At 38.1% G+C, this 27,471-nt stretch overlaps 1 long non-coding RNA gene across 1 annotated transcript in view; it reads right to left on the reverse strand.

Annotated features, from left to right (window-relative positions):
• Positions 1 to 27,111, reverse strand: part of LOC118004950 — an 83,439-nt gene extending 56,328 nt beyond the window's left edge. Inside the window, exon 1 of the long non-coding RNA XR_004677742.1 lies at positions 26,322 to 27,111. This is a non-coding gene — a long non-coding RNA (uncharacterized LOC118004950). The remainder of the gene's footprint in view (positions 1 to 26,321) is intronic.
• Positions 27,112 to 27,471: the final 360 nt, after the last annotated feature.

A 27,471-nucleotide genomic window follows, 5' to 3' on the forward strand; every position in this document is an offset into this window, starting at 1 on the left:
AAATCTTTTTTAAAAGAAGAAAATGAATTATCTCCCTTTCCTACAACCACAGAAATATATATATCATTTCAATAAATCATTCCATAGTTTTATAGGAAACTGCTCAACTTTAGGAAGCATTAACAAATGATCCAAGCCAAAAACTTGCTTACTTGCTCAATACTCAGACATTCTGCAGGCTTTGACTTGTACCCATTTCACTGCCCACTCAGGAAATAATACACATTTCAATTTAGGTCTAGGAAATATGAGGTCAAACTAAGGGAAGCTGGAAATGTTCCATATTCTGTCAGAATTTGATATTTTAGGCAAACATGGACACTCAATCCCCAGAAACATATATTAATTTATTTAAACATAACTGGAGTCCTTTTAAACCATATAGGGGAGTCTTGACAGGTGCAGATGTGGGGAGGAAGACTGCTGCTCCACCAATCCTGAATAGCAAATAGAGAAAAAATATATATATATACACATAACATAATATATAAAGATATAAAATCCCCCACTATAAAGAAGTAAAAATCCTTATAACCCTTCTACCATGGATCAACATCAACTAATTTTTTTTAAAAAAGAAGTGTTTAATTTTTACCTAAATCTTCCAGAGAGAAGAGTTACGGACACCCTCTTTCCAAGGAGAAAGGAACAAAATCATTTTTGTGATAAGTGAGAAGTATTTTATTCTACCTAACTAAGGATTCTAGCTTTTCATAACAATACCACCATCTGCTGGAATTTAAGAATAATATTGTTGAAAGCTTTGGAAGCCCTGGGTTGCAGTTTTACAACTGTTGGCCTAAAATGATTTTTATTGTGTATTTTTAAACAGCACTAAGTAACTATTTCCAAAGTGGAGGAGTTTACTTGTAACTGCTATCTCCCTACCCCAGTCACACAAACTGAGAAAAAAAAAAAAAGAATAGCTTTTACTTTCCCCTCTCTATATTCGTTTTAGGACCCCCCCATTTATTAATATGCAGAATAACCCATTTGTTCAATAAATAGCCATCAACTGTTGACTACATGCTAAGAAATATGCTATACATTAAGGACATACAGTTAAATAAGATACCGGTCTTGCAGTCTTAGTCTACTGGGAGCCCCAGACCTACCAATAAACAAGGGTATGACAATGTAAGAAATGCTATCATAGAGACAAAGTCTGGGTGCTGAGGCTGGAGCCAGGAGCCTTTCCCCTCCACCAGACTGGGACAGCACCTGGGTGCAGATACCAGCGGCAAGGAGTTCTGACGAAAGATGCATACTTCGAGTCTCGAAATCTGAGTTGGAATTTTTCAGACAGACAAGGACAAATACATTTTGGAGAGCTTGACAAGTACAATTTAGGAACAAATCTTTCACACTGCAGTCACTTGCGTGTATTCACACCTTCACTTACTTATTCTTCCTTTCATTCAACTGATGACTTTAAACATCTTTAGAGGCAAGGCTAGGAAAGAGACCAAGAGGAATCCTGATGATACGTATCATCCAGGCTTTCAAGGAACAGGAGAAACACATTCCTAAATAGTCACATAAAAAACGTGTGATAATTTCATCTAACTCTATTCAAAGGGGAAAAGGCCGAAATATCTATGATGGCAGGGAATGCTCCAAATAATTTAGCAATTGTTAAATTAATTGAACAAAGAGGCCATTAGGCAAAGGTGGATCTAATGCTGTGGTGCATATGTAAGCAAACCAAAATCGAGGCCTATAAATGGTTCAAGGTTATACAACTGAAACTTAAGAGGGACAACTAAGCACAAATAGCCAGTGAGGCTTTCAGCTATAGCCAATCAAATATTGTATTTTCTTTGCTTCTGTACTTTCTGTGTAAATCTTTCCCCTGGCTCCCATTGGAAGAGTGCTCCTAACACTTCCAGTTTGGCACTGCCAGATTCAAATCCATTTTTTATTCAAATAAACTCTTAAAATGTTTTTGATATGCTTCAGTTTATCTTTTAACACCATAAAGATTTTGAAAAATAAGTTTGCATTCACTATTTAAATAAGGCAGGATGGTAAAGGTGATGAGCGTGACATCTTCAGTCAAATGGACAGGGACTGGATCAATTTCCACACTAGTCACTAGTTCTATAACCACGGAAGGTTCATTAATTTCTGAGTCTTAGTTTCCTATGCTGTCAAATGGGGATAATAATAGTACCTGCCTCACAGGGTAATTGTGAGGTTAAATGCATTAATAAATGTAAAGTGCTTAGAACAGTGCCTGGCTCAGCTGGCCCTTAAAAATGTCGGCTATTTTTTTTCTTTCCTCCTCTTCATCTTCTAACTTTATTTAGCTAGTCAGAGCACTGACTGTTCAGAAGTGATGTATCAGCAAAAACACAGAGGGGTGAATTAACTAACCATCATGCTAGCCTGATGAGGGAAGTGCAAGTGATCCAGTAACCCATCAAGACATGGTCCACTCCTGTCAGTCAGTCAGCAAATACTAAATGTTTATTTTGTATCAAGTACAGCCTCCTGTGTTATAACATGTTCTGGGGGCTGTAACTGAGAAATGAACAGAATACAGAAAGAACCAAACAAATGAGTAGCTAATTTTGCCTGGTTAGAAGTTTGCAGAGAAAGGCCTCATGGAAAAGCTCACATTTGAGCCCTCTTAATAGAGGTGCTGAGAGCTCAACCAGTTGTCTATACTGGGAATTGAAAGGGATCCCAGGTATCTCAGCTCAAAGTGTGAAATGCAGCTTTGGTGCATGGATCTTAAAGAACCTTTGCATTAATGTAGAGAAAAAACTATCCCTTGGCTTGGTACATGAAGAACAATGTATGAAGTCAATATCAGATTATCTAAAGAGACAACCTCTGGAAGCCTAGAAGCCACTTTATAGGGTAATGAAATGGAATACCCTGCCTATAGATAACTTTCCCCTGTTTTGAAAAGTAAAGACTGGTATTAGATGGATTTTTATACACCAAGGGTTGAATTCCATCTTCTGAAATGAAACAGCTACATATAGAAATTTTAGTAAAAGGCATAATACTGCTAGTATATCAAGTGACCCTCACCAACCTTAGGGTCCTTTCCCAGACAGGTTACATAAAGTATTCAGGAATGCTGAGTCACACTGTAAATTTTATTTCTAAATATACCTACTAATGTGTCCTCACAATAAATGTATTTAATCCTATCTAAAAAAATTATCATAAAAGCCTAAATTTGCCATCACATGTATCTCTGTGAATACTGTCCCTTTATGAGAATCTTATTCTAGCCAGTAGTCATGTTCCTGAAAAACAGTAGGGAAAGTTAAATGTGGATTCTGATTTGTATCACACACATAAAACAGTAACTCTCCATGATAAATTTACATAATCCAGGGACCAAAAGGTAAGAAAGAACACATTCTAAGAAAGATTACTCAAGCCATGCTTTGAAAGAAGAGTTCAAAACAATTGAGACAAAAACTAAAAGGCATTTAAAATGGAAGCATGGGGTGGTTTTTTCCCCCCAAGTTTTCATTTAAGCATGTGGCTGCCCTTCAAGCCTTGAAGGAGCTTACATATCTCCTTCCATCTCACCAGCAATTCTTGGCCCTTTTTTCTTTTCTGGCCCTCTGCTGAGTTGGAATTTTCTGTCAGTTGGCAACTTAAGTGTGGAGTTGCCATTGTCAGGGTTAGAAGCAAGGAAGTGGGAAGGTGGCAGCCTCATTGTAATGTTGGCTGACTTGACCTCTGGGAAAATGGAAGCCTTGAATCATCCCTGGCTTTGAAATCACCCCACTCAACTTTATCATCCCAACAACAGCAGTTAAAGGAAGTTTGTCATTATCTACTCCTTTTCTCCGCTGTGGTGCAGCAAATATTAGAAGGATCAGAAACAAAATTCAGACCTGTAATAAATTAACTAGGCTCTTGCTACAAAGAAAAATAAGACAATAAATAGGAAATAAATGACTGAAAGGGTTTTCTCAAGCATTAGAAATCCAAGAAGGCAGAATGCACAAAAGAAGAACATAAAAAAGAGAGATACAAAGAATAAATGCGAGGCACCATGGAGGGGCTTGTGAAACAGAGTCTTAAAAAAAATACAAAGACGACCAAAGAAAGAATTAGCGTCATGAAGGACTCTGGGAAAAAAGAAAAAAAAAAAAAAGAACCAAATCAAAAAGGAAAGGAAAAGTATAAAATTCAAAGAGAGAAAGGGAACATTAAAAGATACCGAGCTTTCACGTGAGGCCACTGCACCAGAAAGCCCTGTCTTTCTGCCAAGACTTTGAAAACATAAAAAAAAAAAGCTCAAAATGTGTTGTCATTAGGCATCAGACTAAAGTTCCAGAAGGCTTTCAGGTACACATGCTTTTAAATATCATGATAAATTATGCATCTGTGACACAGATTGGGATGGCTTGGCTTTCAAGTAATCAATAATTTAAAAACTATGAACATGAACCTAATCCAAATGGGAGTTTCAAGGTTGGATGCTGAAAGGATTCATATCATTAGCAAAAAGGGTGTGACCAGACAACTATTGTCCGTCCCTCAGAGAGAAAAAGGAGCAGCTTTAGCATATGCTTGTATATAGAACATTGAGATATTTCACCTGAATGTTTCATGCTAAGTGGTCAGATGAATTATTCATGATTTCCAAAACTTTCCTTTTTTTAATTGTAAATTTTCCATCAAGGCTCTAGAACCATCAGCTACCTGACATCTCATAGATGATTTCCATTTCTTGAACAATGACAGTGTGAATGTTGGGCCAGCTCCGTTAAGAAAAGAGCAAGAGTTTTTTAATCCTAGCAACATCCAAGATATGACCAGACATTTTTTTTTCCTAATATGTGGATGTGTCAGTGTAAAGGAAACATGGTGACATTAGTAGTTACTTTGCAGTTTCTATTTCTACTCAAAATATTTTTCTACAGACTTAAACAGAGTTAAGCTGTTGCCAAGTGAAACACAAGGCAATTGCTACATTTATGTGAGATGTTGTATAGACTTTAAATCTGACATTTGAAATTGCTTCTAATTGAAGAGCTGCAAGTTGTAGTTTAAATAATAAAGCTTTTCCAAGCACAAACTCCTTTCTTGGAAAGCTAGCAAAGTGAAGACACTTATTTCCCCTCCAAATTAACCTCTGCTACCTTCTGGGATAACAGCCTTCAAAACATAATTTTAGGCTCAGTTTTTTACAAATGGAGTGGGAATCCTGTCTTTAAGGATTTTTTTTTTTTATTGACTCTGAAATCGAGGCATACCCAGTAGCATTATTTCAAAACCATAGGCATAGACTAATAGGGACATTGTAAACTGGCCTAACAACATATTTGTTAAATATGTGGATTAAACCAGTCTTGCTTCCCTTACTTTCCCAAACATAAATCTCTCAGCTTAACTGCTTGAGTGCAGGTATGGTGATTTTCTCTGAGTCTCAATTTGCAGCAGTTAAAATTCCATTTAACTAGGACATTTTAGCTGCTTGATATTATACTGCTGCAATTGCATTACAGAAATTATGTACTAAGGATGCAGTGATTAAAATTGATATTTGACTTAATTACAGGGTACAGTACATGGATATTTGAATGTAACTTAATGGAAAACAAGATGCTTTATTTGTAGCGATTTTCAAAGCTTTTATCCTTGCAGAAAATTCCCTTGTTAGTAGCTGTTGGGTCAAGTCTCAAGCCTGACTCTCTTCAGAAGGAATACAGAAGAATGTACAAGAACATAAAGCTAATGATGTAGTTATCCAGCTAAATATATTAAATGTTTAATATATTCCCTTCTAAACAGCATCTTTCTCAATGAATCATCTTAATTCTATTACACTTAACTGAAGTAAACAGTCAGCTGACACATATTCATGGAACTATATATCAAATAGCAAATATAGTATGTGAAATATGAAACTACAAAGAAAAAAAGTGGAAAGGCCACAATGACAAGACAGAAAGTATATTCTCATAACTTACATGAAATTCAATTGACAAGTATATCTACAAGTCATCCTTACTTCAGTGAGAAAGGGTCTGGTTCTAGGGGTACAATTATTATCTTCTTAATCATGTTTCTTTTTCTTTTCTTGCAAAACCACATTTCAAAGTAGTGTTTTATATTTAAAATATAATACATTATTTAGAGTTCTGGTTAATTGCTTCAAATGTATGCTTCTAAAATATTTACTGTTTTAAACAAGTAAGTCACTATTAATAATTTGGTTTACAGTTTCAAATTCTGCTGGTTATCCTAATTTTTGTAACAGAGCAATAATAAATACATTTTAAATAAATTCAAATGTGGATTTATCCACATATATCCAAAGCATTTGATTTAAATTGATGATATAACTCTCACAAATTTGAAAGAATTGAACTGGCTTTAATGTGGGGAAAAACATAAAAACAGAAATAGGAAGAAGGAACTTTGCATTCAATAGGGGTTCTGGTTCAAATGAGACTTCACTCTGGAAGCATATTCAACTTCACTTTTCTATGAATCAACTTAGCCAGCAGCCTCAACTATAAAAATACATTGAAGAAAACATCTGAAGAACCTAAACAGATGTTACAAAGTTGAGTGACTACCTGCTGATCACATATTTACTTTTATACAGAGTTCTAATAAGGATAATCACCCGGTCCCTCAGACTCAGTATATTAGAAAGGGTAAAAAGAGTAGAAAAAGAGAAGATAAGGAGTATGGTCATGGATTCAGCCTCAAGAAAAGGACTTGACGTTGAGATAGGAAACAGAAACTGAAAAGAACAATTAAAAACTTTTTCCCACTTCCAAACTCTGTGACTTTGGTCAATAAACTTAATCTCTCTGGGCGTCAGTATCCTCATTTTACCCCATACATACTTTATATTACCTTATAGGACTGCTGAAGATTAAATGGACTAACATATGTAAAGAACTTGGAACAGTGCCCAGAGCATATCGAGTCCTCACTATGGTATTAGTTATAGAATGCCTGAGTCTCACAATTGGAGGCAAGTATCTCTGTTTGTTCCAGTAATCCAAAGGGCATCCATTAACCTCAGGAAAGGAGTGCTGATCTTCCCACTGCTTCATGTGATCACTCAATGCCATTGTGGCTTTTGGAAACTGCAAAATTCTTGTGAAAGAAAGACTGTGTAATATTGTGATTTATAATAAGAAATATATATTTCTGGCACAGAAGTCCTGAAACCCTTGGAATTTCCGAAGTGTTGAGAGCAATAAAAGTGTCTTTTGCTATGTTAATGAAGTGACTTGGGGACCTAACCTAAGGATGGGGATCTGCCAGAAGAGCCCACCTTATGATTAGAGTCCCACCCTCTACCTGACCTCCAGGGAGAGGAAGGAGTTAGAGGTGGAGTCAGTTGCCAAAGGCCAGTGATTTTATAATCATGACTATGTAACGGGGCCTCCACAAAACTCCAAACGCACAGGGTTTGGAGAACTTTCTGGTTGGTGAACATGTGGAGATTTGGGGAGAGTGGCACCCCTGGAGACGGCATGAAAGCTCCATGACCTCTCCATATACCTAGCACTATACATCCCTTCTACCTGGCTCTTCCTGACTTATATACCCTTTCATAATAAACTGGTGATCTAGTGAGTAAAATGTTTCCCTTAGATCTGTGAGCCACTCTAGCAAATTAATTGAACCTGGGGAGGAGGCTGTGGGAACCTCTGATTTATAGCCCCATTGGTCAGAAGCACAGGTGACAACCTGGAGTGTATGTGTGTATGGAGGGAACTAGTCTTGTAGAACTGAGCCCTTAATTTGTGAACTCTGATGCTAGCTCTAGGTAGATTGTGTCAGAATTGAGTTATACTGTAGGATACCCGCTAGTGTCTGAGAATTGCTTGATGGTGTGAGAAAAATACCCACATTGGAATTTGGTCCCAGAACCTTGAGACTGCCAATCTGATTGCTGATTGTGTTTGCACCGAGGAAGTAAAGCTCAAAGCTAAGAGGGGCAATACATGCTATTTTGTGTTTCCCAGAAGCAAGCTCTGAGTTGAGGATTCCAGTGGAAGAAGTTTATTTATTAGGGAGATGAGCTAAGGAAAGGCCAGTAGGGTTATGGGAAGTTGAAATAAAGGAAGGGTGAACAGCTAATGAAGGGAGTGTTATTAAACTATTTTACCATTTTCTCTAACTAGAGCTTGATCATCACCAGGGACTGAGTGTAAAACAACTGCCTCAGAATCAAGCCACCTGAGGGGAGAAGGAACTGAAATGTTTATGCATCTGCCCCCATCACCCTTAGTTGAGGGATCCCTCAGGGGACTTTAATTCACTAGGACTTCAGCCTGACAAGCAGAGCAGGTTCTGAGAGACTGTCCTCAGCAGATAGAAGCCACAGGGCTGCAATAACAACACCTTGAGGGGATATGAGAGGAGCAGTCAGCTCCTTGTTCAGATCTATCTATGCCCCCTGTCAAGTTCAATCCATCCTGGGAAAGCATTTTCAAAATGGTAACCAGGTACAATTTTGAAGGGGAAAAAAAAAAAATACTTCTGACTGGGGATAAGTTCTAGTGCCAGCTGCTGTAGTTAGCCTTGAGACCACAACTGATATTCATCATAGTCCTCCTTTATTACCCATTCTTGTTTCCTTTCACTTTCAACCAATACTTCCGCCAGTCTAAGTTCCTTGTCCATTGGGATAATTCAGACAGAGGGGTCTGAGCTGCAGGTATCCTAGTACAGCTTCTAGTGGCTATAATTGCTCATTTACAGTTATCAGGGAGCATGCAGGCACTAAAATGGGACCAAGTGCATCTCTAGACATACTCCTCCATGTTCACATTATGCAGTATGTAGCTACAGTACTTCCTGGTGTGCATACACCAGTTATTATATGATTATAATAGTACAGTAACTTACTCTTTGCCTACTTATCTACTGGCAATGATAACTCTAAAATGACTGAGCAGCTGGGGCACATGGGTGGCTCAGTCGGTTAAAAGTCTGCCTTAGGCTCAGGTCATGATCCCAGGATCCTTGGATCAAACCCCGCATCAGGCTCCCTGCTCAGCGGGGAGTCTGCTTCTCCCTCTCTCTCTGCCCCCCCCCATTTGTGTGCTCTCTCTGTCTAATAAATAAATAAAATCTTTAAAAAATAAAATAAAATGGGTGAGCAGTGATTATAGCTTTAGGTTTAGAAGAACCCTAAAGGCTTACTCAAAGGGGCAATCCCCTGAAACTTTATTGGGTTTTTCTCCCATGTTCTGACACAGGTCCAGATTACTTATAATTTCCTAGTCAGCAGGTCTGGTTAATATGTTGTCATCCATATACTGTACCAGTATAATATTATATAGGATGTCCAGATGATCAAGGTCCGTTCAGACTATACTGTGATAGAGAGCAGGACAATTAACACAGACCTGAGGCAAGATCAGGAATATGCAATGCTGTTCTTTAAATGTGAATGTGAATGTGAACTGCTTCTGAAACAGGAGTTTCTTATGGGAACTGAAAGCATGTATTTACAGGATGCATAGGTACACACCCAGCGGCACAGTCTGTGTTGATTTGTCCAGTAAAAATCCATAGTGTACACAAAGCTGTAATTGGAGCTACCGCTAGGTTAAGTTTACAATAGTCTACTATTATCTACCATAAGATCTGTTGGTTTTGTTTTTGTTTTTTTCCAGGGACTATACAGGTTCATTAAGCAGAGATATGATTAGGATCACCATCCCTGCATCCTTTAAGTCACTGAGCCTGGCACTAATCTCAGCCATTCCACTCAATATGCGCTTAGGATTGCTTACAATATACTACCATGGTTTGGGGTGGGATAGGCAAACAGTGTAAGAGTTTTTTCCAGCCGCTAAGTATATCCATCTCAATTAGGCATTTAAGTAAGAAGGAAATAACCATTTCTATAAGGCCATAGAATCATATTGAGTGCATTTTGAAACAGACTTGGGTCTTTACCACTGGGCCTTCATACTTCCTCACTCTAACAAGGTTACTAGGGCATTTTGGATCCACTGGTGTCAGTTCAACAGCTCTTCAAAAATTTAGATATTTCTCTTTCCACAGTGAAGAGCTGCTCTGGTAAACGTCCATAAATATCTTTATAGAATAACTTAGCAGCGGGCGCCTGGGTGGCTCAGTTGTTTAAACGACTGCCTTCAGCTCAGGTCATGATCCTGGAGTCCCAGGATCGAGTCCCGCATTGGGCTCCCTGCTCCGCGGGGAGTCTGCTTCTCCCTCTGACTCTCCCCCTCTCATGCTCTCTCTATCACTATCTCTCTCAATAAATAAATAAAAATCTTAAAAAAAAAAAAAAAAAGAATAACTTAGCAGCCTTGGTGTATCTTTACATGGGGTACTGACCTTCCCTTCCCTTGGCCCTGGGCTCAGACCTGAAAATTGTGCAATGGATTATAATTTTTCTGTTACAGCATTTTACTCATCCACTACATTAGTTATCTATTACTATGTAACAAATTACCCACAAAATGGTGGTTTAAAAGAACAAACATTTGTTATCTCACAGTTACTGTGGGTCAGGAATATAAGAGTAGCTTGTTTCTGAATCTCTGGCCCATGTCTTATCTGCAACATCATGATGGGTAGTTCCTGGGTAGCTCAGGGTGTTTCACAATGTTGCACAATGGGGGCTCAAATGGATTCAAAGGATTCATTTCCAAGCTCACTCACATGGTTTGTTGGCAGCCCTCAGTTTCTCATTTGCTGCTTACAGCATCACTTTGCAGTGTATCCACCTTGAGTATAGCATGGTGTTGAAGCAAGAGAAAGCTGTTATCCTCTAGAAAGAGAAGTTTCTGTGGCTGTTAGACCCCTTATTGCCAAGCTACAGAGGCTATCTCAAGCTCATCTACTAATGACCCCATCTCAGGCCATGGGGTCCCAGTTCTACTTAATGTTCTCTGATTTTACATAGGCAATTAGTGGGACTGAGAAGTCAACCTTTCTTTGTTATTCTACCAATGTGACAATCACTAATATTCAGCATAGTCTGCTCTTCAGCTGTGGGAGATACCAGACCCTGAGTTAATTGACTGATCTGAGCTTGTCATTTTCTTCCTCCAAGACACTGATGTCATTTAACAATTAATTCACTCCATAGTCCTTAATCACATTGTCCCATGTCACTCAACCGCTAAAGATACTACACAAGCCAATGTATTTCCCTTCTCCTGTACCCCACCTAATGTAAGGGGTTTATTTTGGAATTGACTCTAGGAAACACTAGCAAGTACAGGCAGACTAAAAAAGGGAAGGGCAACAAATAAAGTGTCTGTTACCAAGTCACTTACCTCTAAGGGAGTTACTAGAATGCTGGAAGACTCTTAGATCCAACCTGGAGCAAGGAGCTCTGAGTTATCTCAGGGCAAAAACAAACAAACAAACAAAACCCAGGATATTTATAGAATTCCCACCAGTAATCAGTTAAAAGGTTTTTCTGGGAGTCATTAATTCCCAGAAATTCTTCCTTATTTGCATATGAATAGAGGAGTCTCCAGAAGCCAGTGAAAACCAGCAGGCAGTTAGAAGTCAGAATGAGGGGCGCCTGGGTGGCTCAGTTGGTTAAGCGACTGACTTCAGCTTGGGTCATGATCCCAGGGTCCTGGGATCGAGTCCCGCATCGGGCTCCCTGCTCTGCAGGGAGCCTGCTTCTCCCTCTCCCACTCCCCCTGCTTGTGTTCCCTCTCTCGCTGTGTCTCTCTCTGTCAAATAAATAAATAAAATATTTAAAAAAAAAAAAAGAAGTCAGAATGAAATATACTATAATGGTAAGATGCTAAGGCGATGAGGGCAGGATTTCAACAGCATGTGCTACTCATTTTGTGTTTAATAAGAAAACATTTTGCATACTCCAGAAGTATGCATTCCAGATAGGCTAAAAAATGTTTAAAGATGCAGATGTGGCTGTAATAAGATACTAATCTATTTACCCCCAGTCAGGTGTGTTTTGCTTTATTTTTTAAATATAAGTATTTTAAATCTCTGTACTATTGAATGAAGAAGGTTTATAAATCAACCATGTTAAAGGAAACACTAAATTACCTTTATATTACCACATGGAAAATGATGTTACAAAGTCATTGTCACAAAGAGGGAACAGAAAATCAGTAGGAATATATGTTTTAACATGATTAACAAAACTGTGAAATACACATTCTTTTCAACACACATGAAACATTCACTAAAAAGAAACAATTTTCTGGACTATGAAGTCTCAACAAATTTCAAAAGATTGAAATCATATGCAGTATATTCTCTGGCTACAGTAGAATTAAGGTAGAAATAAACAAGAAAAAGAGAACTAAAATATTCTCAAAATGTTTGAAAATTAAACAACACACATATAACCTTGGGTCAAAAAAGAAATTGTAGTGAGGACTAGAAAATACTTTAAAATAAATAATGAGAACACAACAAATCAAAATACATGGAAAGCAGCCAAAGCAGTACTTCAAGGGAAATAGATAGCCTTAAAAAATGCACACATGCATTTTGAAAAAGATCATCAAGCTATACATTTAAGATCCTTGAATTTTAATATATATTTATTAAACTTCAATTTTAAAAGTTTAGAAAACTGGAAATCGTCTGATTTAACAAATTCTAAACTACAAGCGTTAACATTCAACTCTATCTACCTATTAAGAAAGTTTTATCTAACTAAAGTTATTTTGACACACTTTCAAGCAAAGTGCCATTACAAACTGGAAAATTTCAGGTGGCCAATGTAGGAGAGTTTAGAAGCCTTTCAAATGGAACTTAGACCAATCCATCCAGCAGGAGGTTATATAAAAATTGCATTTTAGGGACACATTTGGGTGAAACAGAGCTTAGAAAGTAGGGTGATGTTGAATGATAAAAGAAAGAGAAGACTAAAAAAAATACATCCCAATACATTTTCATAGGTTCAGACTTAAACATGGTAAGTAGAAACCTAGGGAGCTCCTTAATAGTGCCAACAGCACTCTATCTAGGATCACTCTCGGAAAAGATACCCTCCAACTGTCAGTTGCTTTCAAATTTATAATCACAAATAGATTTCTCTATTATTCTAAAATTCTTAACCTGCCTCCTTCCGCCACTGGTTATTCTGATAGGTTCTCATGATTTTGAAGCTCATCTTAATATTAACTTTAAATACTGTTAATATTTGTAATTGTGGTGCCACACCTATGGTTAACTCACAAAACTATTTGTTTTCCAAAAACAGTTTATATTTCCTTAGTCCATTCCAGAGTCAAATTTAATTTGATTCGAATGAATCTTATTGTTCCTTCTTCAAATACATCGCCACTTAATATTAACATTATTATTTAATCTAAAATTGAGTTTACCTGCCCTTGCTTCCAAAAGGCTAAGGAGAAATGTGTTCCACTTACATATAATTTGAAAGTGATCCTATATTTACTACAATGTACTTACAAAGATATTTCTCCTTCCTCCATAAACAACTATTTCTTCTTCTTCCTGTTTCTCCATCAAAGAGTTTGTGTTTAATAAGAAAACATTTTAATAAGAAACACAAAAAGACAATTTATCAAATAAGATGGCACTTGCCAGCTTACACAGGACATATTGGAATACGAAAAAAGATGTGTAGCTTTCAAGAAGTACAGATACAAGTAGGTCACCATGTTCACTCAGAATGATATTTAGTGTCATTTGGAACATGTAAAAGAACAATTTCTTAACTTTGAACTTGAATTGCCACTTACACCTGTAAGGAAAATCTAATATCTGAAACCTATCCCAGAACATTTTGTGAACACAAAAGCAAAAATCTACTTTAAAAAATACAACCAGAACTTAAAAGACTAATCAGTAGTAAGTTGACATATTCTCAAATAATGGTGCTCTTAAGTTTCTAGTATACTCTGAATCAACTGGATGATTTGTACACATTAACCATTTTTGCATTTCTGACAAATGCATACTAACTGGTGACAGAAAAAAAATAGTTTGATCCATAAGGGAAAAACAGCATCAAAATACAGAAACATCAAAATATAGAAACTAAATATTGTCTCTTGAATATACTCAGTGGTTCATCATTTAAAACCGTATTATACCCAATACAACATCAAAAAATTTGGAAAATTTCGGGCGCCTGGGTGGCTCAGTTGGTTAAGCAACTGCCTTCGGCTCAGGTCATGATCCTGGAGTCCCGGGATCGAGTCCCACATCGGGCTCCCTGCTCAGCGAGGAGCCTGCTTCTCCCTCTGACCCTCCCCCCTCTCATGTACTCTCTCTCATTCTCGCTCTCTCAAATAAATAAATAAATCTTAAAAAAAAATTTGGAAAATTTCTATGCCATTTTAACATAGTTTTGATTTGGATTTTTCTTTCTAAAATAAAGTTTAATAGATTTGTTCTGTTATATAAGCAGTACAGTCCCATTATAGACAATTTAGAAAATATAGAAAAGTTAAAAACTAATCATATATACTTTGTCTAGAGTCAATTATTATTATGTTAATTTTTATTGATATTCCTTACTTTTTATTATTTTGGGGGACCATTGTTATATCCTCTTGTTGGATTGTTTCCTTTATCATTATGTGGTGTCCTTCTTTTCCTCTTGTTATAGTCCTTGTTTTAAAGTTTAATTTATCAAATATGAGCATTACTACCCCAACTTCCTTTTTGCTTCCATTTGCATAGTAAATGTTTTCCACCCCTTCACTTCCACGCTGAATCTTTAGGTCTGCAGTAAGTCTCTTGTAGGCAGTATATAGTTGGGTCTTGCTTTTTTATCCATTCTGTCACCCTATGTCTTTTGATTGGAATATTTAGTCAATTTACATTTAAAGTAATTATTAATAGGTATGTACTTTTTGCCATTTTACTTGTTTTGTGGTTCTTTCCTTTCTTCTTCTCTTGCTCTCTTCCACTGTAATTTGATGGCTTTCTTTTGTAATATGCTTAGATTCCATTCTCTTAATTTTTTATGTATTTATTATGTAAAAAGGTTTTTGCTTTGTGGCTATCATTAGGTTCATCTATAACCTCTTATGCATAGAGCAGTCTATATCAAGTTAACGGTCACTTAAATTTGAACCCATTCTAAAGGCATATCTCCTTTTAATTTAGCTCTTTTGAGGTGGTTTTGTCCTATTCTTTCATTTCAGACATATTCCTTTCTTTCCTCATTTTGTCTATTATTTGTATTAGTATTTGTATTAGTAAAGTCAGCTATGTCTCCTGACCTTGAAAGTAGTGGTCTTATGAAAAGAGGTCCTGTGGTGTCCTATAGTACAAAACCTGCTGTTCACCAGAAACTGGCACATCAGAGGTGTCTCCTATGTGGGTTGTGTGTGCCCTACTATTGTAGCTGAGCCACATTTGCCTTCAATTTCAGTCAGCTGCAATGGCCCACTTTGCCTTTTGTGGGCACACTGGGCAGGGTTTGGTCCCTGTGCTCCTAATGGGCCAGTCTGGGACCACTGTGGGCCATCAGAACAGATGCCTGCCCTCAGCCCATCTGCCAAGGCTGCAGTTGCACAAATTGCAGGACTTTCGACCTGTGTTATTCTCTGAGAGATTTCTGTTGGTGAGTGGGCCCAGCAGTCAGACCCAATGCCTGACCCCAGTCTGTCTGCTGGGGCTTCAGGAGCACAGATTGACAGGGTACTCCTTCTGTATGGCCAGCTATAAGGTCTGGCTTATGGGACTATGGGCACACTGGTGTGTGTGGTTATATTCCCCTCTTCCAGGATAGGAGTCATTTTGGAGAGTGCAAGTCTCTGCCAGGGCTGTTTGCAGGATGTATCAGGGAAGGAACCACTTTGGAAAGATACCTACCAAGTGGGGCAAGTTGGATGGGCCAGATCCACAGCAGAATGTGGGGGCTGGGCACACAGTGCTAGCAAGATAGAAGGAGAATATTCACACTGGTTCCTGCCAAGTGTCCAACTATCTAGGCTGGGGGTAGTTGGGGGAGATGTTGCCTATCAGCAATTTATTCTTGGAGAATTCTCCTAAAGATCCCTGCCCCTCCAGCATATGTCCTAAGTCAATAAATTTGAGATTAGTAAAAAAATCTCCTTCATTTATACCCCAGATGTCTTTCAAACTGCTGCTTCTATGCTATAGCTCAGCTAGATTAATTGTTACACTGGGGCTCTTTAAGGACAGGGATTAACTTTCCTATTGCCCTCTGGCTCTCCCAGAGCTAAGCCCACTGATTTTTAAAGTACCCAGAGTTTAGCCCACTTACCTGGTGAAGTTAAGCCCCATTGGTTTTCAAAGACAAATGTTATGGGGACTTGCGTTCCCAGTGCAGGTCCCCTGTGCCTGGGATCTGATTCTCTAGCTTTCCATGCTTGTGATGTTCTTCCTGCTTGTGGTTGGTCTCACAGGGGGTTTAGTTCCCAAATCCAGTTTCATGGGCCATTATAGTCACCTTAGTTGTGGAAAGTCTGTTCAGGTCATCTTCTGAGTTAGTTGCATGGATGTGGCTGTTATCTTGATGCGTCCTTAGGACACGATGAGCATAGAATCTTCCTACTCAGCCATCTTCCCAGCAGTGCCCCTGTAGCACTTCAATGTGTAACTTCTACTCAGGCTGGCTGTCAACAAAGTGGCAGTCCCTCATCCTTTTCTCCTCCTTGGCTGCTACATCACTAAAAAAGTCATGTGCTTGGTCTCCCCAGTGCATGCCAGACAAGTCAGGGTAGAAGTATTCTAAGTCTCTTATTTTCTGTTATTAAATTGACTTGATAAATTTTGTATTGTTTATGTAACTACCAGCAACAAATGAGAGTACCGGTTTTGATCATCCCCTCCCCCATATTATTGTTATTAATTGTTAACTTGATATTGAAATCAGATGTCAGTGTCTTGTCTTGTTCTTGTGTTTCACTAATAGATGATGGCTTCATTAGAAAATTGTTTTAAAACATTTGGGTTTATATTTAATATTTGCTAATTTAGTAATAAAATATAGTTAGATATCAGGGCTATTCCTCACTTGGCTTGAGAAACTACTTCATATTAAAGCAAAGCTTTGATAAAAAGCCCAGTCATTTGATAATAGACTGCTTCTGTAAGGCACGGTTTCAATGCCCTTTCTAGAATTTGCTCAAAAGTTCACTGACTGCCCTTAGTGAGACATCCCAAAGAGCCCAGATTCTTAAACTCCTGTTGCATTTCAGTTGTTTCATTAAACTCATGAAAAAATTTAAACAGTTTAAATGAAAACTTTTATGGTCTATGCTTCCAACTGCAAAAACCAACAGAAATCATATCAGAAACAACTATTCTACTCCAGCGGTGTTGAAACTGAAACACCATTATTTATATGCTTATTTATAATATTTTTTATTCATTTGGGTTATACCTACTTATTATTTAAAAAAACAACCACCATTTTTCAACACATAATTCAAAGCAATGTAAAGTTACTATTGTCCCTAACTAGCATCCTGTAGGGAGGATAACTATCTTATTCTGTGGCAAAACAGCACATTATGCAGTTAGCACAATAACTCCCATCTCAAAAGTACTCTTCGAAATATTACACATAAAATCTCTTTGTCTCCATGCACATGCACCTGTCTTCATTTGTTTAGTTGCCAAAATAAAATGCTCCTCAAATGATAGCATGCTTCCAAGTGGGACAGAAATGGTTAACTCTTCCTTTTATAATTGAAACTTGCCATCCTTAAGTGCCTAAATGTAACTATGAAAGAAAAGGAATTTCCTCTGCTTATATACAGAATATTTTATTGTAATAATTAGTCATCTTGATTGAAATGAATTTACATGTGCAGTGTGGATGGCCAGCAAGCAACTTAATCCTATTTCCTGTATAAACAGCAATTGAGAGTCGATGACAAGAAGGCAGGATTTCTTTAGTGTGACCAAGTAGAGAACATATTGTTCACATAACATCCTCTGTCACTTGCCCTTCTTGCAAGGATTACAGCTCTTTATTGCCTCATTAAAACTCAGGGAACATGCTGATGTAATTTTCAGTCACTCACTGGAGCTTACCATTTTTAATTGAATCAGAATACTTGGGCTTAAAATTTTTAAGATTTATTTTCTGCATTTCCAGGCTTATTTTTCTTAGTTATTTGTGCATTTTCCTATCTAATCCACTTTTAAAAAAGCAGCCTGGCTTTGAACTTAAAATAAGTGTTAATTTTCATGACTGAACTTATGGATGGAGGAATAGGAAAGATGAGGGGAAAAGGAGGAGGGATGTGAACACAAATATTGTTTTATTCTTGAACTTTTTTTATATGTTTCCTAACAGGGTGGATACCTTGGGGAAAGAGGTCCACTTTTTTCTCCATGGTCTCTTTTTGTTCATTTGCTGTATTTCCCTTAATAGTACTCTATTTATTATTACTATTGTTACCAAATATTGAGTAAATAAAAATAAATAAGTATAAAATATATTTTTTATTTTATTATGTTATGCTAATCACCATACATTACATCATTAGTTTTTGATGTAGTGTTCCATGATTCATTGTTTGCGTATAACACCCAGTGCTCCATTCAGTATGTGCCCTCTTTAATACCCATCACCAGGTTAACCCATTCCCCACCCCCCCCAGAACCCTCAGTTTGTTTTTTAGAGTCCATAGTTTCTTGTGGTTCATCTCTCCCTCTGATTTCCCCCCCCTTCATTTTTCCCTTCCTGCTATCTTCTTCTTTTTTTTTTTTTTTAACATATACTGTATTATTTGTTTCAGAGGTACAGATCTGTGATTCAACAGTCTTACACAATTCACAGCGCTCACCATAGCACATACCCTCCCCAGTGTCTATCACCCAGCCACCCCAACACTCCCACCCCCACCACTCCAGCAACCTATAGTTTGTTTCCTGAGATTAAGAATTGCTCATATCAGAGAGATCATATGATACATGTGTTTCTCTGATTGAATTATTTCGCTCAGCATAATACCCTCCAGTTCTATCCACGTCCTTGCAAATGGCAAGATTTCATTCCTTTTGATGACTGCATAATATTCCATTGTATATATACACCACATCTTCTTTAACTATTCATCTGTTGATGGACATCTTGGCTCTTTCCATAGTTTGTCTATTGTGGACATTGCTGCTATAAACATTGGGGTGCACGTACCCCTTTGGATCCCTACATTTGTATCCTTGGGGTAAATACCCAGTAGTGCAAATACTGGGTCATATGGTAGCTCTATTTTCAACTTTTTGAGGAACCTTCACACTGTCTTCCGGATTGGCTGCACCAGCTTGCATTCCCACCAACAGTGTAGGAGGGTTCCCCTTTCTCCACATCCTCGCCAACATCTGTCGTTTCCTGACTTGTTAATTTTAGCCATTCTGACTAGTGTGAGGTGGTATCTCATTGAGGTTTTGATTTGGATTTCCCTGATGCCGAGCGATATTGAGCAGTTTTTCATATGTCTGTTGGCCATTTGGATGTCTTCTTTGGAAAAATGTCTGTTCGTGTCTTCTGCACATTTCTTGATTGGCTTACTTATTCTTTGGGTGTTGAGTTTGATAAGTTCCTCATAGATTTTGGATACTAGCCCTTTATCTGATATGTCATTTGCAAATATCTTCTCCCATTCTGTCAGTTGTCCTTTGGTTTTGTTGACTGTTTCCTTTGCTGTGCAAAAGCTTTTTATCTTGGGGGCGCCTGGGTGGCTCAGTTGGTTAAGCGACTGCCTTTGGCTCAGGTCATGATCCTGGAGTCCTGGGACCGAGTCCTGCATTGGGCTCCCTGCTCAGCGGGAGTCTGCTTCTACCTCTGGCCCTCACCCCTCTCATGTGCTCTCTCTCTTTCATTCTCTCCCTCAAATAAATAAAAGATCTTTAAAAAAAAAAAAAAGCTTTTTATCTTGATGAAGTCCCAATAGTTCATTTTTGCCCTTGCTTCCCTTGCCTTTGGAGATTTTCTAGGAAGAAGTTGCTGCGGCTGAGGTCAAAGAGGTTGCTGCTTCTGTTCTCCTCTAGGATTTTGATGGACTTCTGTCTCACATTTAGGTCTTTCATCCATATTGAGTCTATTTCTGGGTGTGGTGTAAGGAAATGGTCCAGTTTCATTCTTCTGCATGTGGCTGTCCAATTTTCCCAACACCATTTTTTGAAGAGACTGTCTTTTTTCCATTGGACATTCTTTACTGCTTTGTTGAAGATGAGTTGACCATAGAGTTGAGGGTCCATTTCTGGGCTCTCTATTCTGTTCCATCGATCTATGTGTCTGTTTTTGTGCCAGTTCCATACTGTCTTGATGATGACAGCTTTGTAATAGAGCTTGAAGTCAGGAATTGTGATGCTGCCAGATTTGCTTTTCTTTTTCAACATTCCTCTGGCTATTCAGGGTCTTTTCTGGTTCCATACAAATTTTAGGATTATTTGTTCCATTTCTTTGAAAAAAGTTGATGGTATTTTGATAGGGATTGCTTTGAGTGTGTATATTGCTCTAGGTAGCATTGACATCTTCACAATATTTGTTCTTCCAATCCATGAGCATGGAACGTTTTTCCATTTCCTTGTGACTTCCTCAATTTCTTTCATGAGTATTTTATAGTTTTCTGAGTACAGATTCTTTGCCTCTTTGGTTAGATCTATTCCTAGGTATTTTATGGTTTTGGGTGCAATCGTAAATGGGATCGACTCCTTAATTTCTCTTTCTTCTGTCTTGTTGTTGGTGTATAGGAATGCCACTGATTTCTGTGCATTGATTTTATATCCTGCCTCTTTACTGAATTCCTGTATGAGTTCTAGCAGTTTTGGGGTGGAGTCTTTTGGATTTTCCACATAAAGTATCATATCATCTGCAAAGAGTGAGAGTTTAACTTCTTCTTTGCTGATTCAGATGCCTTTGATTTCTTTTTGTTGTCTGATTGCTGTGGCTAGGACTTCTAATACTATGTTGAATAGAAGTGGTGATAGTGGACATCCCTGCCATATTCCTGACCTTAGGGGGAAAGCTCTCAGTTTTTCCCCATTGAGAATGATATTCGCTGTGGGTTTTTCATAGATGGCTTTTATGATATTGAGGTATGTACCCTCTATCCCTATACTCTGAAGAGTTTTGATCAAGAAAGGATGCTGTACTTTGTCAAATGCTTTTCTGCATCTATTGAGAGGATCATATGGTTCTTGTTCTTTCTTTTATTAATGTATTGTATCACACTGATTGATTTGCAGATGTTGAACCAACCTTGCAGCCCAGGGATAAATCCCACTTGGTCGTGGTGAATAATCCTTTTAATGTACTGTTGGATCCTATTGGCTAGTATTTTGGTGAGAATTTTTGCATCCACATTCATCAGGGATATCGGTCTGTAATTCTCCTTTTTGACAGGGTCTTTGTCTGGTTTTGGGATCAAGGTAATGGTGGCCTCATAAAACGAGTTTGGAAGTTTTCCTTCCGTTTCTATTTTTTGGAACAGTTTCAGAAGAATAGGTGTTAATTCTTCTTTAAATGTTTGGTAGAATTCCCCTGGGAAGCCATCTTGTCCTGGGCTTTTGTTTGTTGGGAGATTTTTGATGACTGCTTCAATTTCCTTCGTGGTTATAGGTCTGTTCGGGTTTTCTATTTCTTCCTGGTTCGGTTTTGGTAGTTGATAGATCTCTAGGAATGCATCCATTTCTTCCAGATTATCTAATTGGCTGGCATATAGTTGCTCATAATATGTTCTTATAATTGTTTGTATTTCTTTGGTGTTGGTTGTGGTCTCTTCTCTATCATTCATGATTTTATTTATTTGGGTCATTTCTCTCTCTTTTTTTTTGATAAGTCTGGCCAGGGGTTTATCAATCTTGTTAATTCTTTCAGAGAACCAGCTCCTAGTTTCGTTGATCTGTTCTACTGTTCTTTTGGTTTCTATTTCATTGATCTCTGCTCTGATCTTTATTATTTCTCTTCTCCTGCTGGGTTTAGGCTTTATTTGCTGTTCTTTCTCCAGCTCCTTCAGGTGTAGGGTTAGGTTGTGTACTTGAGACCTTTCTTGTTTCTTGAGAAAGGCTTGTATTGCTATATACTTTCCTCTTCGGACTGCCTTTGCTGCATCCCAAAGATTTTGAACAGTTGTGTTTTCATTTTCATTGGTTTCCATGAATTTTTTTAATTCTTATTTAATTTCCTGGTTGACCCATTCATTCTTTAGTAGGATGTTCTTTAGCCTCCATGTATTTGCGTTCTTTCTGACTTTCCTCTTGTGATTGAGTTCTAGTTTCAAAGCATTGTGCTCTGAAAATACGCAGGGAATAATCCCAATCTTTTGGTACCAGTTGAGACCTGATTTGTGACCTAGGATGTGATCTATTCTGGAATATGTTCCATGGGCACTAGAGAAGAATGTGTATTCCATTGCTTTGGGATGGAATGTTCTGAATAGGTCTGTGAAGTCCATTTGGTCCAGTGTGTCATTTAAAGTCTTTATTTCCTTGTTGATCTTTTGCTTAGATGATCTATCTGTCCATTTCAGTGAGGGGGGTGTTAAAGTCCCCCACTAATATTGTATTGCTGTTGATGTGTTTCTTTGCTTTTGTTATTAATTGCCTTATATAATTGGCTGCTCCCATGTTAGGGGCATAGATATTTACAATTGTTAGATCTTCTTGTTGGACAGACCCTTTCAGTAGGAAATAATGTCCTTCCTCATCTCTTATTATTGTCTTTGGTTTAAAATCTAATTTGTCTGATATAAGGATTGCCACCCCAGCTTTCTTTTGGTGTCCATTAGCATGGTAAATGGTTTTCCACCCCCTAAGTTTCAACCTGGGGGTGTCTTTGGATCTAAAAATGAGCCTCTTGCAGACAGCATATCGATGGGTCCTGTTTTTTTATCCAATCTGATACCCTGTGTCTTTTGATTGGGGCATTTAGCCCATTTACATTCAGGGTAACTCTTGAAAGATAGGAATTTAGTGCCATTGTATTGCCTGTAAGGTGACTGTTACTGTATATTGTCTGTGTTCCTTTCTGGTCTACGTTATTTTTAGGCTCTCTCTTTTCTTAGAGGACCCCTTTCAATATTTCTTGTAGGGCTGGTTTAGTGTTTGCAAATCCCTTTAGTTTTTGTTTGTCCTGGAAGCTTTTTATCTCTCCTTCTATTTTCAGTGACAGCCTAGCTGGATATAGTATTCTTGGCTGCATATTTTTCTCGTTTAGTGCTCTGAATATATCATGCCAGTCCTTTCTGGCCTGCCAGGTCTCTGTGGATAGGTCTGTTGCCAATCTAATGTTTCTACTGTTGTAGGTTACATATCTCTTCTCCTGAGCTGCTTTCAGGATTTTCTCTTTGTCTCTGAGACTCGTAAGTTTTACTATTAGAGGTTGGGGTGTTGACTTTTTTTTATTGATTTTGAGGGGGGTTCTCTGTGCCTCCTGGATTTTGATGCCTGTTTCCTTCCCCAAATTAGGGAAGTTCTCTGCTATAATTTGCTCCAATATACCTTCTGCCCCTCTCTCTCTTTCTTCTTCTTCTGGGATCCCAATTATTCTAATATTGTTTCATTTTATGGTATCACTTATCTCTCAAATTCTGCCCTCGTGATCCAGTAGTTGTTTTTCTCTCTTTTTCTCAGCTTCTTTATTTTCCATCATTTGGTCTTCTATATCACTAATTCTCTCTTCTGCCTCATTTATCCTAGCAGTTAGAGCCTCCATTTTTGATTGCACCTCATTAATAGCCTTTTTGGTTTCGACTTGGTTAGATTTTAGTTCTTTTATTTCTCCAGAAAGGGTTTCTCTAATATCTTCCATCTTTTTCCAAGCCCAGCTAGTATCTTTAAAATTGTCATTCTGAACTCTAGTTCTGACATCTTACTAATGTCAGTATTGATTAGGTCCCTGGCAGTCTGTACTGCCTCTTGTTCTTTTTTTTTGATGTGATTTTTTCTGTCTTTTCATTTTGTCCAGAGGAGAATAGATGAATGAGAAAACAAAATGCTAACAGGGTAACAACAATCCCAGAAAAATATATACTAAACAAATCAGAAGGGACCTGAAACCAGGGGAAAAGAAAGAGAAAGGAAGAAAAAAGAAAAAAAGAAAAAGAAAAAGATAAACAAACAAACAAAAAAACAGAATATGATCAAATATGATCAGGCTGGTGCACAGATCAGTGCCACACACTAGATTTTGGGCATATTTTGGTCTGTTAGAAGAAAGTGCCTCCCAAAATTTTAAAGAAAGAAAAAGTTATATATGTACAAATATAAGGGTAAGTATGATGAAGGGATGGAATATGACTGTAAAGATGAAAATTATAAAAGATTTTATAAAAGGAATTGTTAAGAAGTTGGTTGAAAAAAGAAAGAAGAGGATTAAAAAAAAAACGGGAGAGAATGTGATCAGGCAGGAGACTAGAACAAAGCCATACACTAGAGATTTGGGGCACGTATTGGTCTGTTAGAAGAAACTGTATCCCAAAATTTTAAAGAGAGAACAACTTATATATATATATATACCAAAAATAAGGTTAACTACTATGAAGGGATAGAATATGACTCTAAAAATGAAAAATAAAAAAGATTTTTTAAAAAAGGGATTGATAAGATGTTGGTTGAAAAAGGGCAAAAGAAAAATTCAAAAAAAAAAAGAAAAAGAAAAAAAGGAAATTAAAAAAATTAACTTTGAAAGATTAAAGAATCATGGGGAAAAAGCCATTAATTCTATGTGCAGTATTCCCCTAGTGCTGGAGTTCTGCCGTTCTCATTGATTGGTAAACTTGGTCTTGGCTGGCTGTTCTCGCTGATCTTCTGGGGGACAGGCCTGTTGCCATGGTTCCCAAAAGTCTTTGCCGGAGGTGGAATTGCCCCGCCCTTGCCAGTCCAGGCTAAGTAATCTGCTTCGGTTTGCTCTCGGGAGCATTTGTTCCCTGAAAGCTTTCCGTACAGCTTTGGAGGACGAGAGTGAAAATGATGGCCTCCCAATCTCCACCCCGGAGGAGCCGAGAACTCAGGACCCCGCTCCTCAGTGCATCCCCAGAGAAAAGCAGTCAGTCACTCCTGTCTCCCCGGTCTCAGGCGGCACTCCGTGCTCACCCAGCCTGTGACTGAGCATTTCTATCTCTGGCACCTGATCCCGAGTGGAGTCTCCAAACCCAGCAGATCCCCGCGGTGCGCTCCTGCGCTGCTCCTCCCGGAGGAGGAAGGGGAGTCTCCCTGGATCTGTCACTTGTTGGGTCCCTGCTGGAAGCGCAGTGGCCCGACTGTGCTGCGGATCCCGGTTTATGGCAACCCCGAGCTGAGAGCCCGTGCCTCGGCTCCATCTCTGCAACCGGCTTCCCTGCTCCGATCCCTGGGAGCTCTGCCACACTCAGGCACCCCCCAGTCTTTCTGTGACCCCGAGGGTTCCACGCCCCGCTTAGCCACTGGAGCGACATCCCTCAGTGGAGCAGGCTTCTAAAAGTTCCAATTTTGTGCTCTGTGGCTCTATCACTTGCGGGTAGCAGCTGACGGAGGCCCCCTCCCCCGCCATCTATCCTCCCCAGTATCACCTCAGATTCACTTCTCCCCATGTCCTACCCTTCCAGAAAGTGGTCGCTTTTCTGTTGAGAGAGTTGCTGCTATTCTTTTCTTAGATCTCCTGTTGAGTTCGTAGGTGTTCAGAATGGTTTGATCCCTATCTTGCTGAATTCCTGGGACCAGAGGAAATTTAGGTCTCCTACTCCTCCGCCATCTTGCTCCTCCCTCATGTATAAAATATTGTAGGGTATAAAGCACCATATACAAAGAATACCCACATCTTACCCAGTTTAGGAAATGAAATTTTACCATCATTTTGAAACTCCTAAGGAGTCCTCCCTGATCTTCTGCTCTGTCATAAATAACCAATAACCACTTCCCTGAAATTTTAGTTATTACTTTCTTTTTTCTTTCATATCACTTTACCTGTTTTGCCACATATATTTATTTTTTCAATAAGTTACTCTAGTTTTTCATAATATGTGTAATGTTATGCTTTCACTTGCAATTTCTGCCTTGTTTCTTGACTATTATATTTCTGGGATTTCTGTATATTGCATTTAGCTATAGTTCATTCATTTCACTCTTATACAGTGAATTATATATCATTTATAATTTCTACTATTAATGGACACATGGATTATTTTCAGTATTTTGATTATAAACAGATGCTTTAACCTATTTGTACATATTTCCAGTACACATGTGCAAATCTTTCTTTAGTGCAGTAGTTCTCACATTTTAGCTCTATAATCACCTAGAGAGCTTATTAAAACATGAGATTGGGCTTCAACCTCAGTGTTTCTAATTCAGAGGTTAGGGATAGGCTTGTATTAAGGTTTTCCAGATTAACAGCACCAACAAAAAATATATAGGCATAAATATATATAAGAAAAGATATAGGAATTGGCTCACACAGTGATGGAGGAGGAGAAGTCCTATGATCTGCTGTCTATAAGCTGGAGAACCAGGATAATGCAGTCCAAGGTGGAAGGCCTGAGAGGGAAGAAGGGGGCAAACTAGGGTAAGTCCCAGAGTCTGAAGACCCCATAATCAGAGGTTCCAATATCTGATATCTGACAGCAGGAGAAGATAGATGTCCAAGCTCAAGAAGAGAGAGGAAATTTGCCTTTCCTCCCCTTTTTGTTCTATTCAGGCCCTCCAGGGATTGAATGATGCACACCCACATTGGTAAGGGAGATTTTTTTAGTCTACTGACTCAAATGCTAATCTCTTCCAGAAACACCCTCACAAATAATGTTTTACCAACTATCTGGGCACCCCTTAGCCCAATTAGGTTGATATACAAAATTAACCATCATACAGCCCAAGATTGTGCATTTCTAAGAAGTTCCGAGGTGACATGGATGCTACACGTCCAAGAAGGAACTTTGAGAACATCTGCTCTAGAGTATATAGCTAGGAGGAGAATTGCTGAGTCCTAGGGAAACATCAATTTCAAATTTATTATATATTGCAATGTTGCATTCCAACATGTTTATATCAATATAAACTTTTACCAGCAGTTTGTATAAATGTTTTGATTTCTCCATATCTTTGTCAATACCTGTTAGTGTGTAATTTCTGCCAAAAAGGGGAGTGTGATATTATCTCCTTGTATTTTAATTTGAATTTTCCTGATTACACAATAGAGTTGAGTATATTTTCATGTTTATTAGTGATACATTCTTCCTTTTAGTTCCTATTCTGTATTTTCTATTGGGTTTGGGTTTTTTTTTTTTTTTTTTTTTTTAATAGAAGTTCTTCTATGGTCTCTTCATGAAGACTCTTACATAACTATTTTTAAAACCATCTAATTTTATCTTACAAGATTTAGGAGAAAAGTTGTTTTTAGTTTTTATCCTTCTCGACTCATGAACATATGGCTACTTTTTGCTGCTTAATACAGACTTGATGATAAAAATAGAGTTATTTATTAAAAACCTGCCCCCACCAAATAACAAATTATCTGATGATGTTTCATTCACTCCATCACTACCTCCCAGTCAAAGTCACAGCTTTGTCTCTTGCACCCCATTGTTAGCCTCTTCCTCACCCCCACCCAAC

This window comes from Mirounga leonina, unplaced genomic scaffold (genome assembly GCF_011800145.1).
Source record: "Mirounga leonina isolate KUSES-001 unplaced genomic scaffold, KU_Mleo_1.0 Mir_115, whole genome shotgun sequence".
NCBI lineage: Eukaryota > Metazoa > Chordata > Mammalia > Carnivora > Phocidae > Mirounga > Mirounga leonina.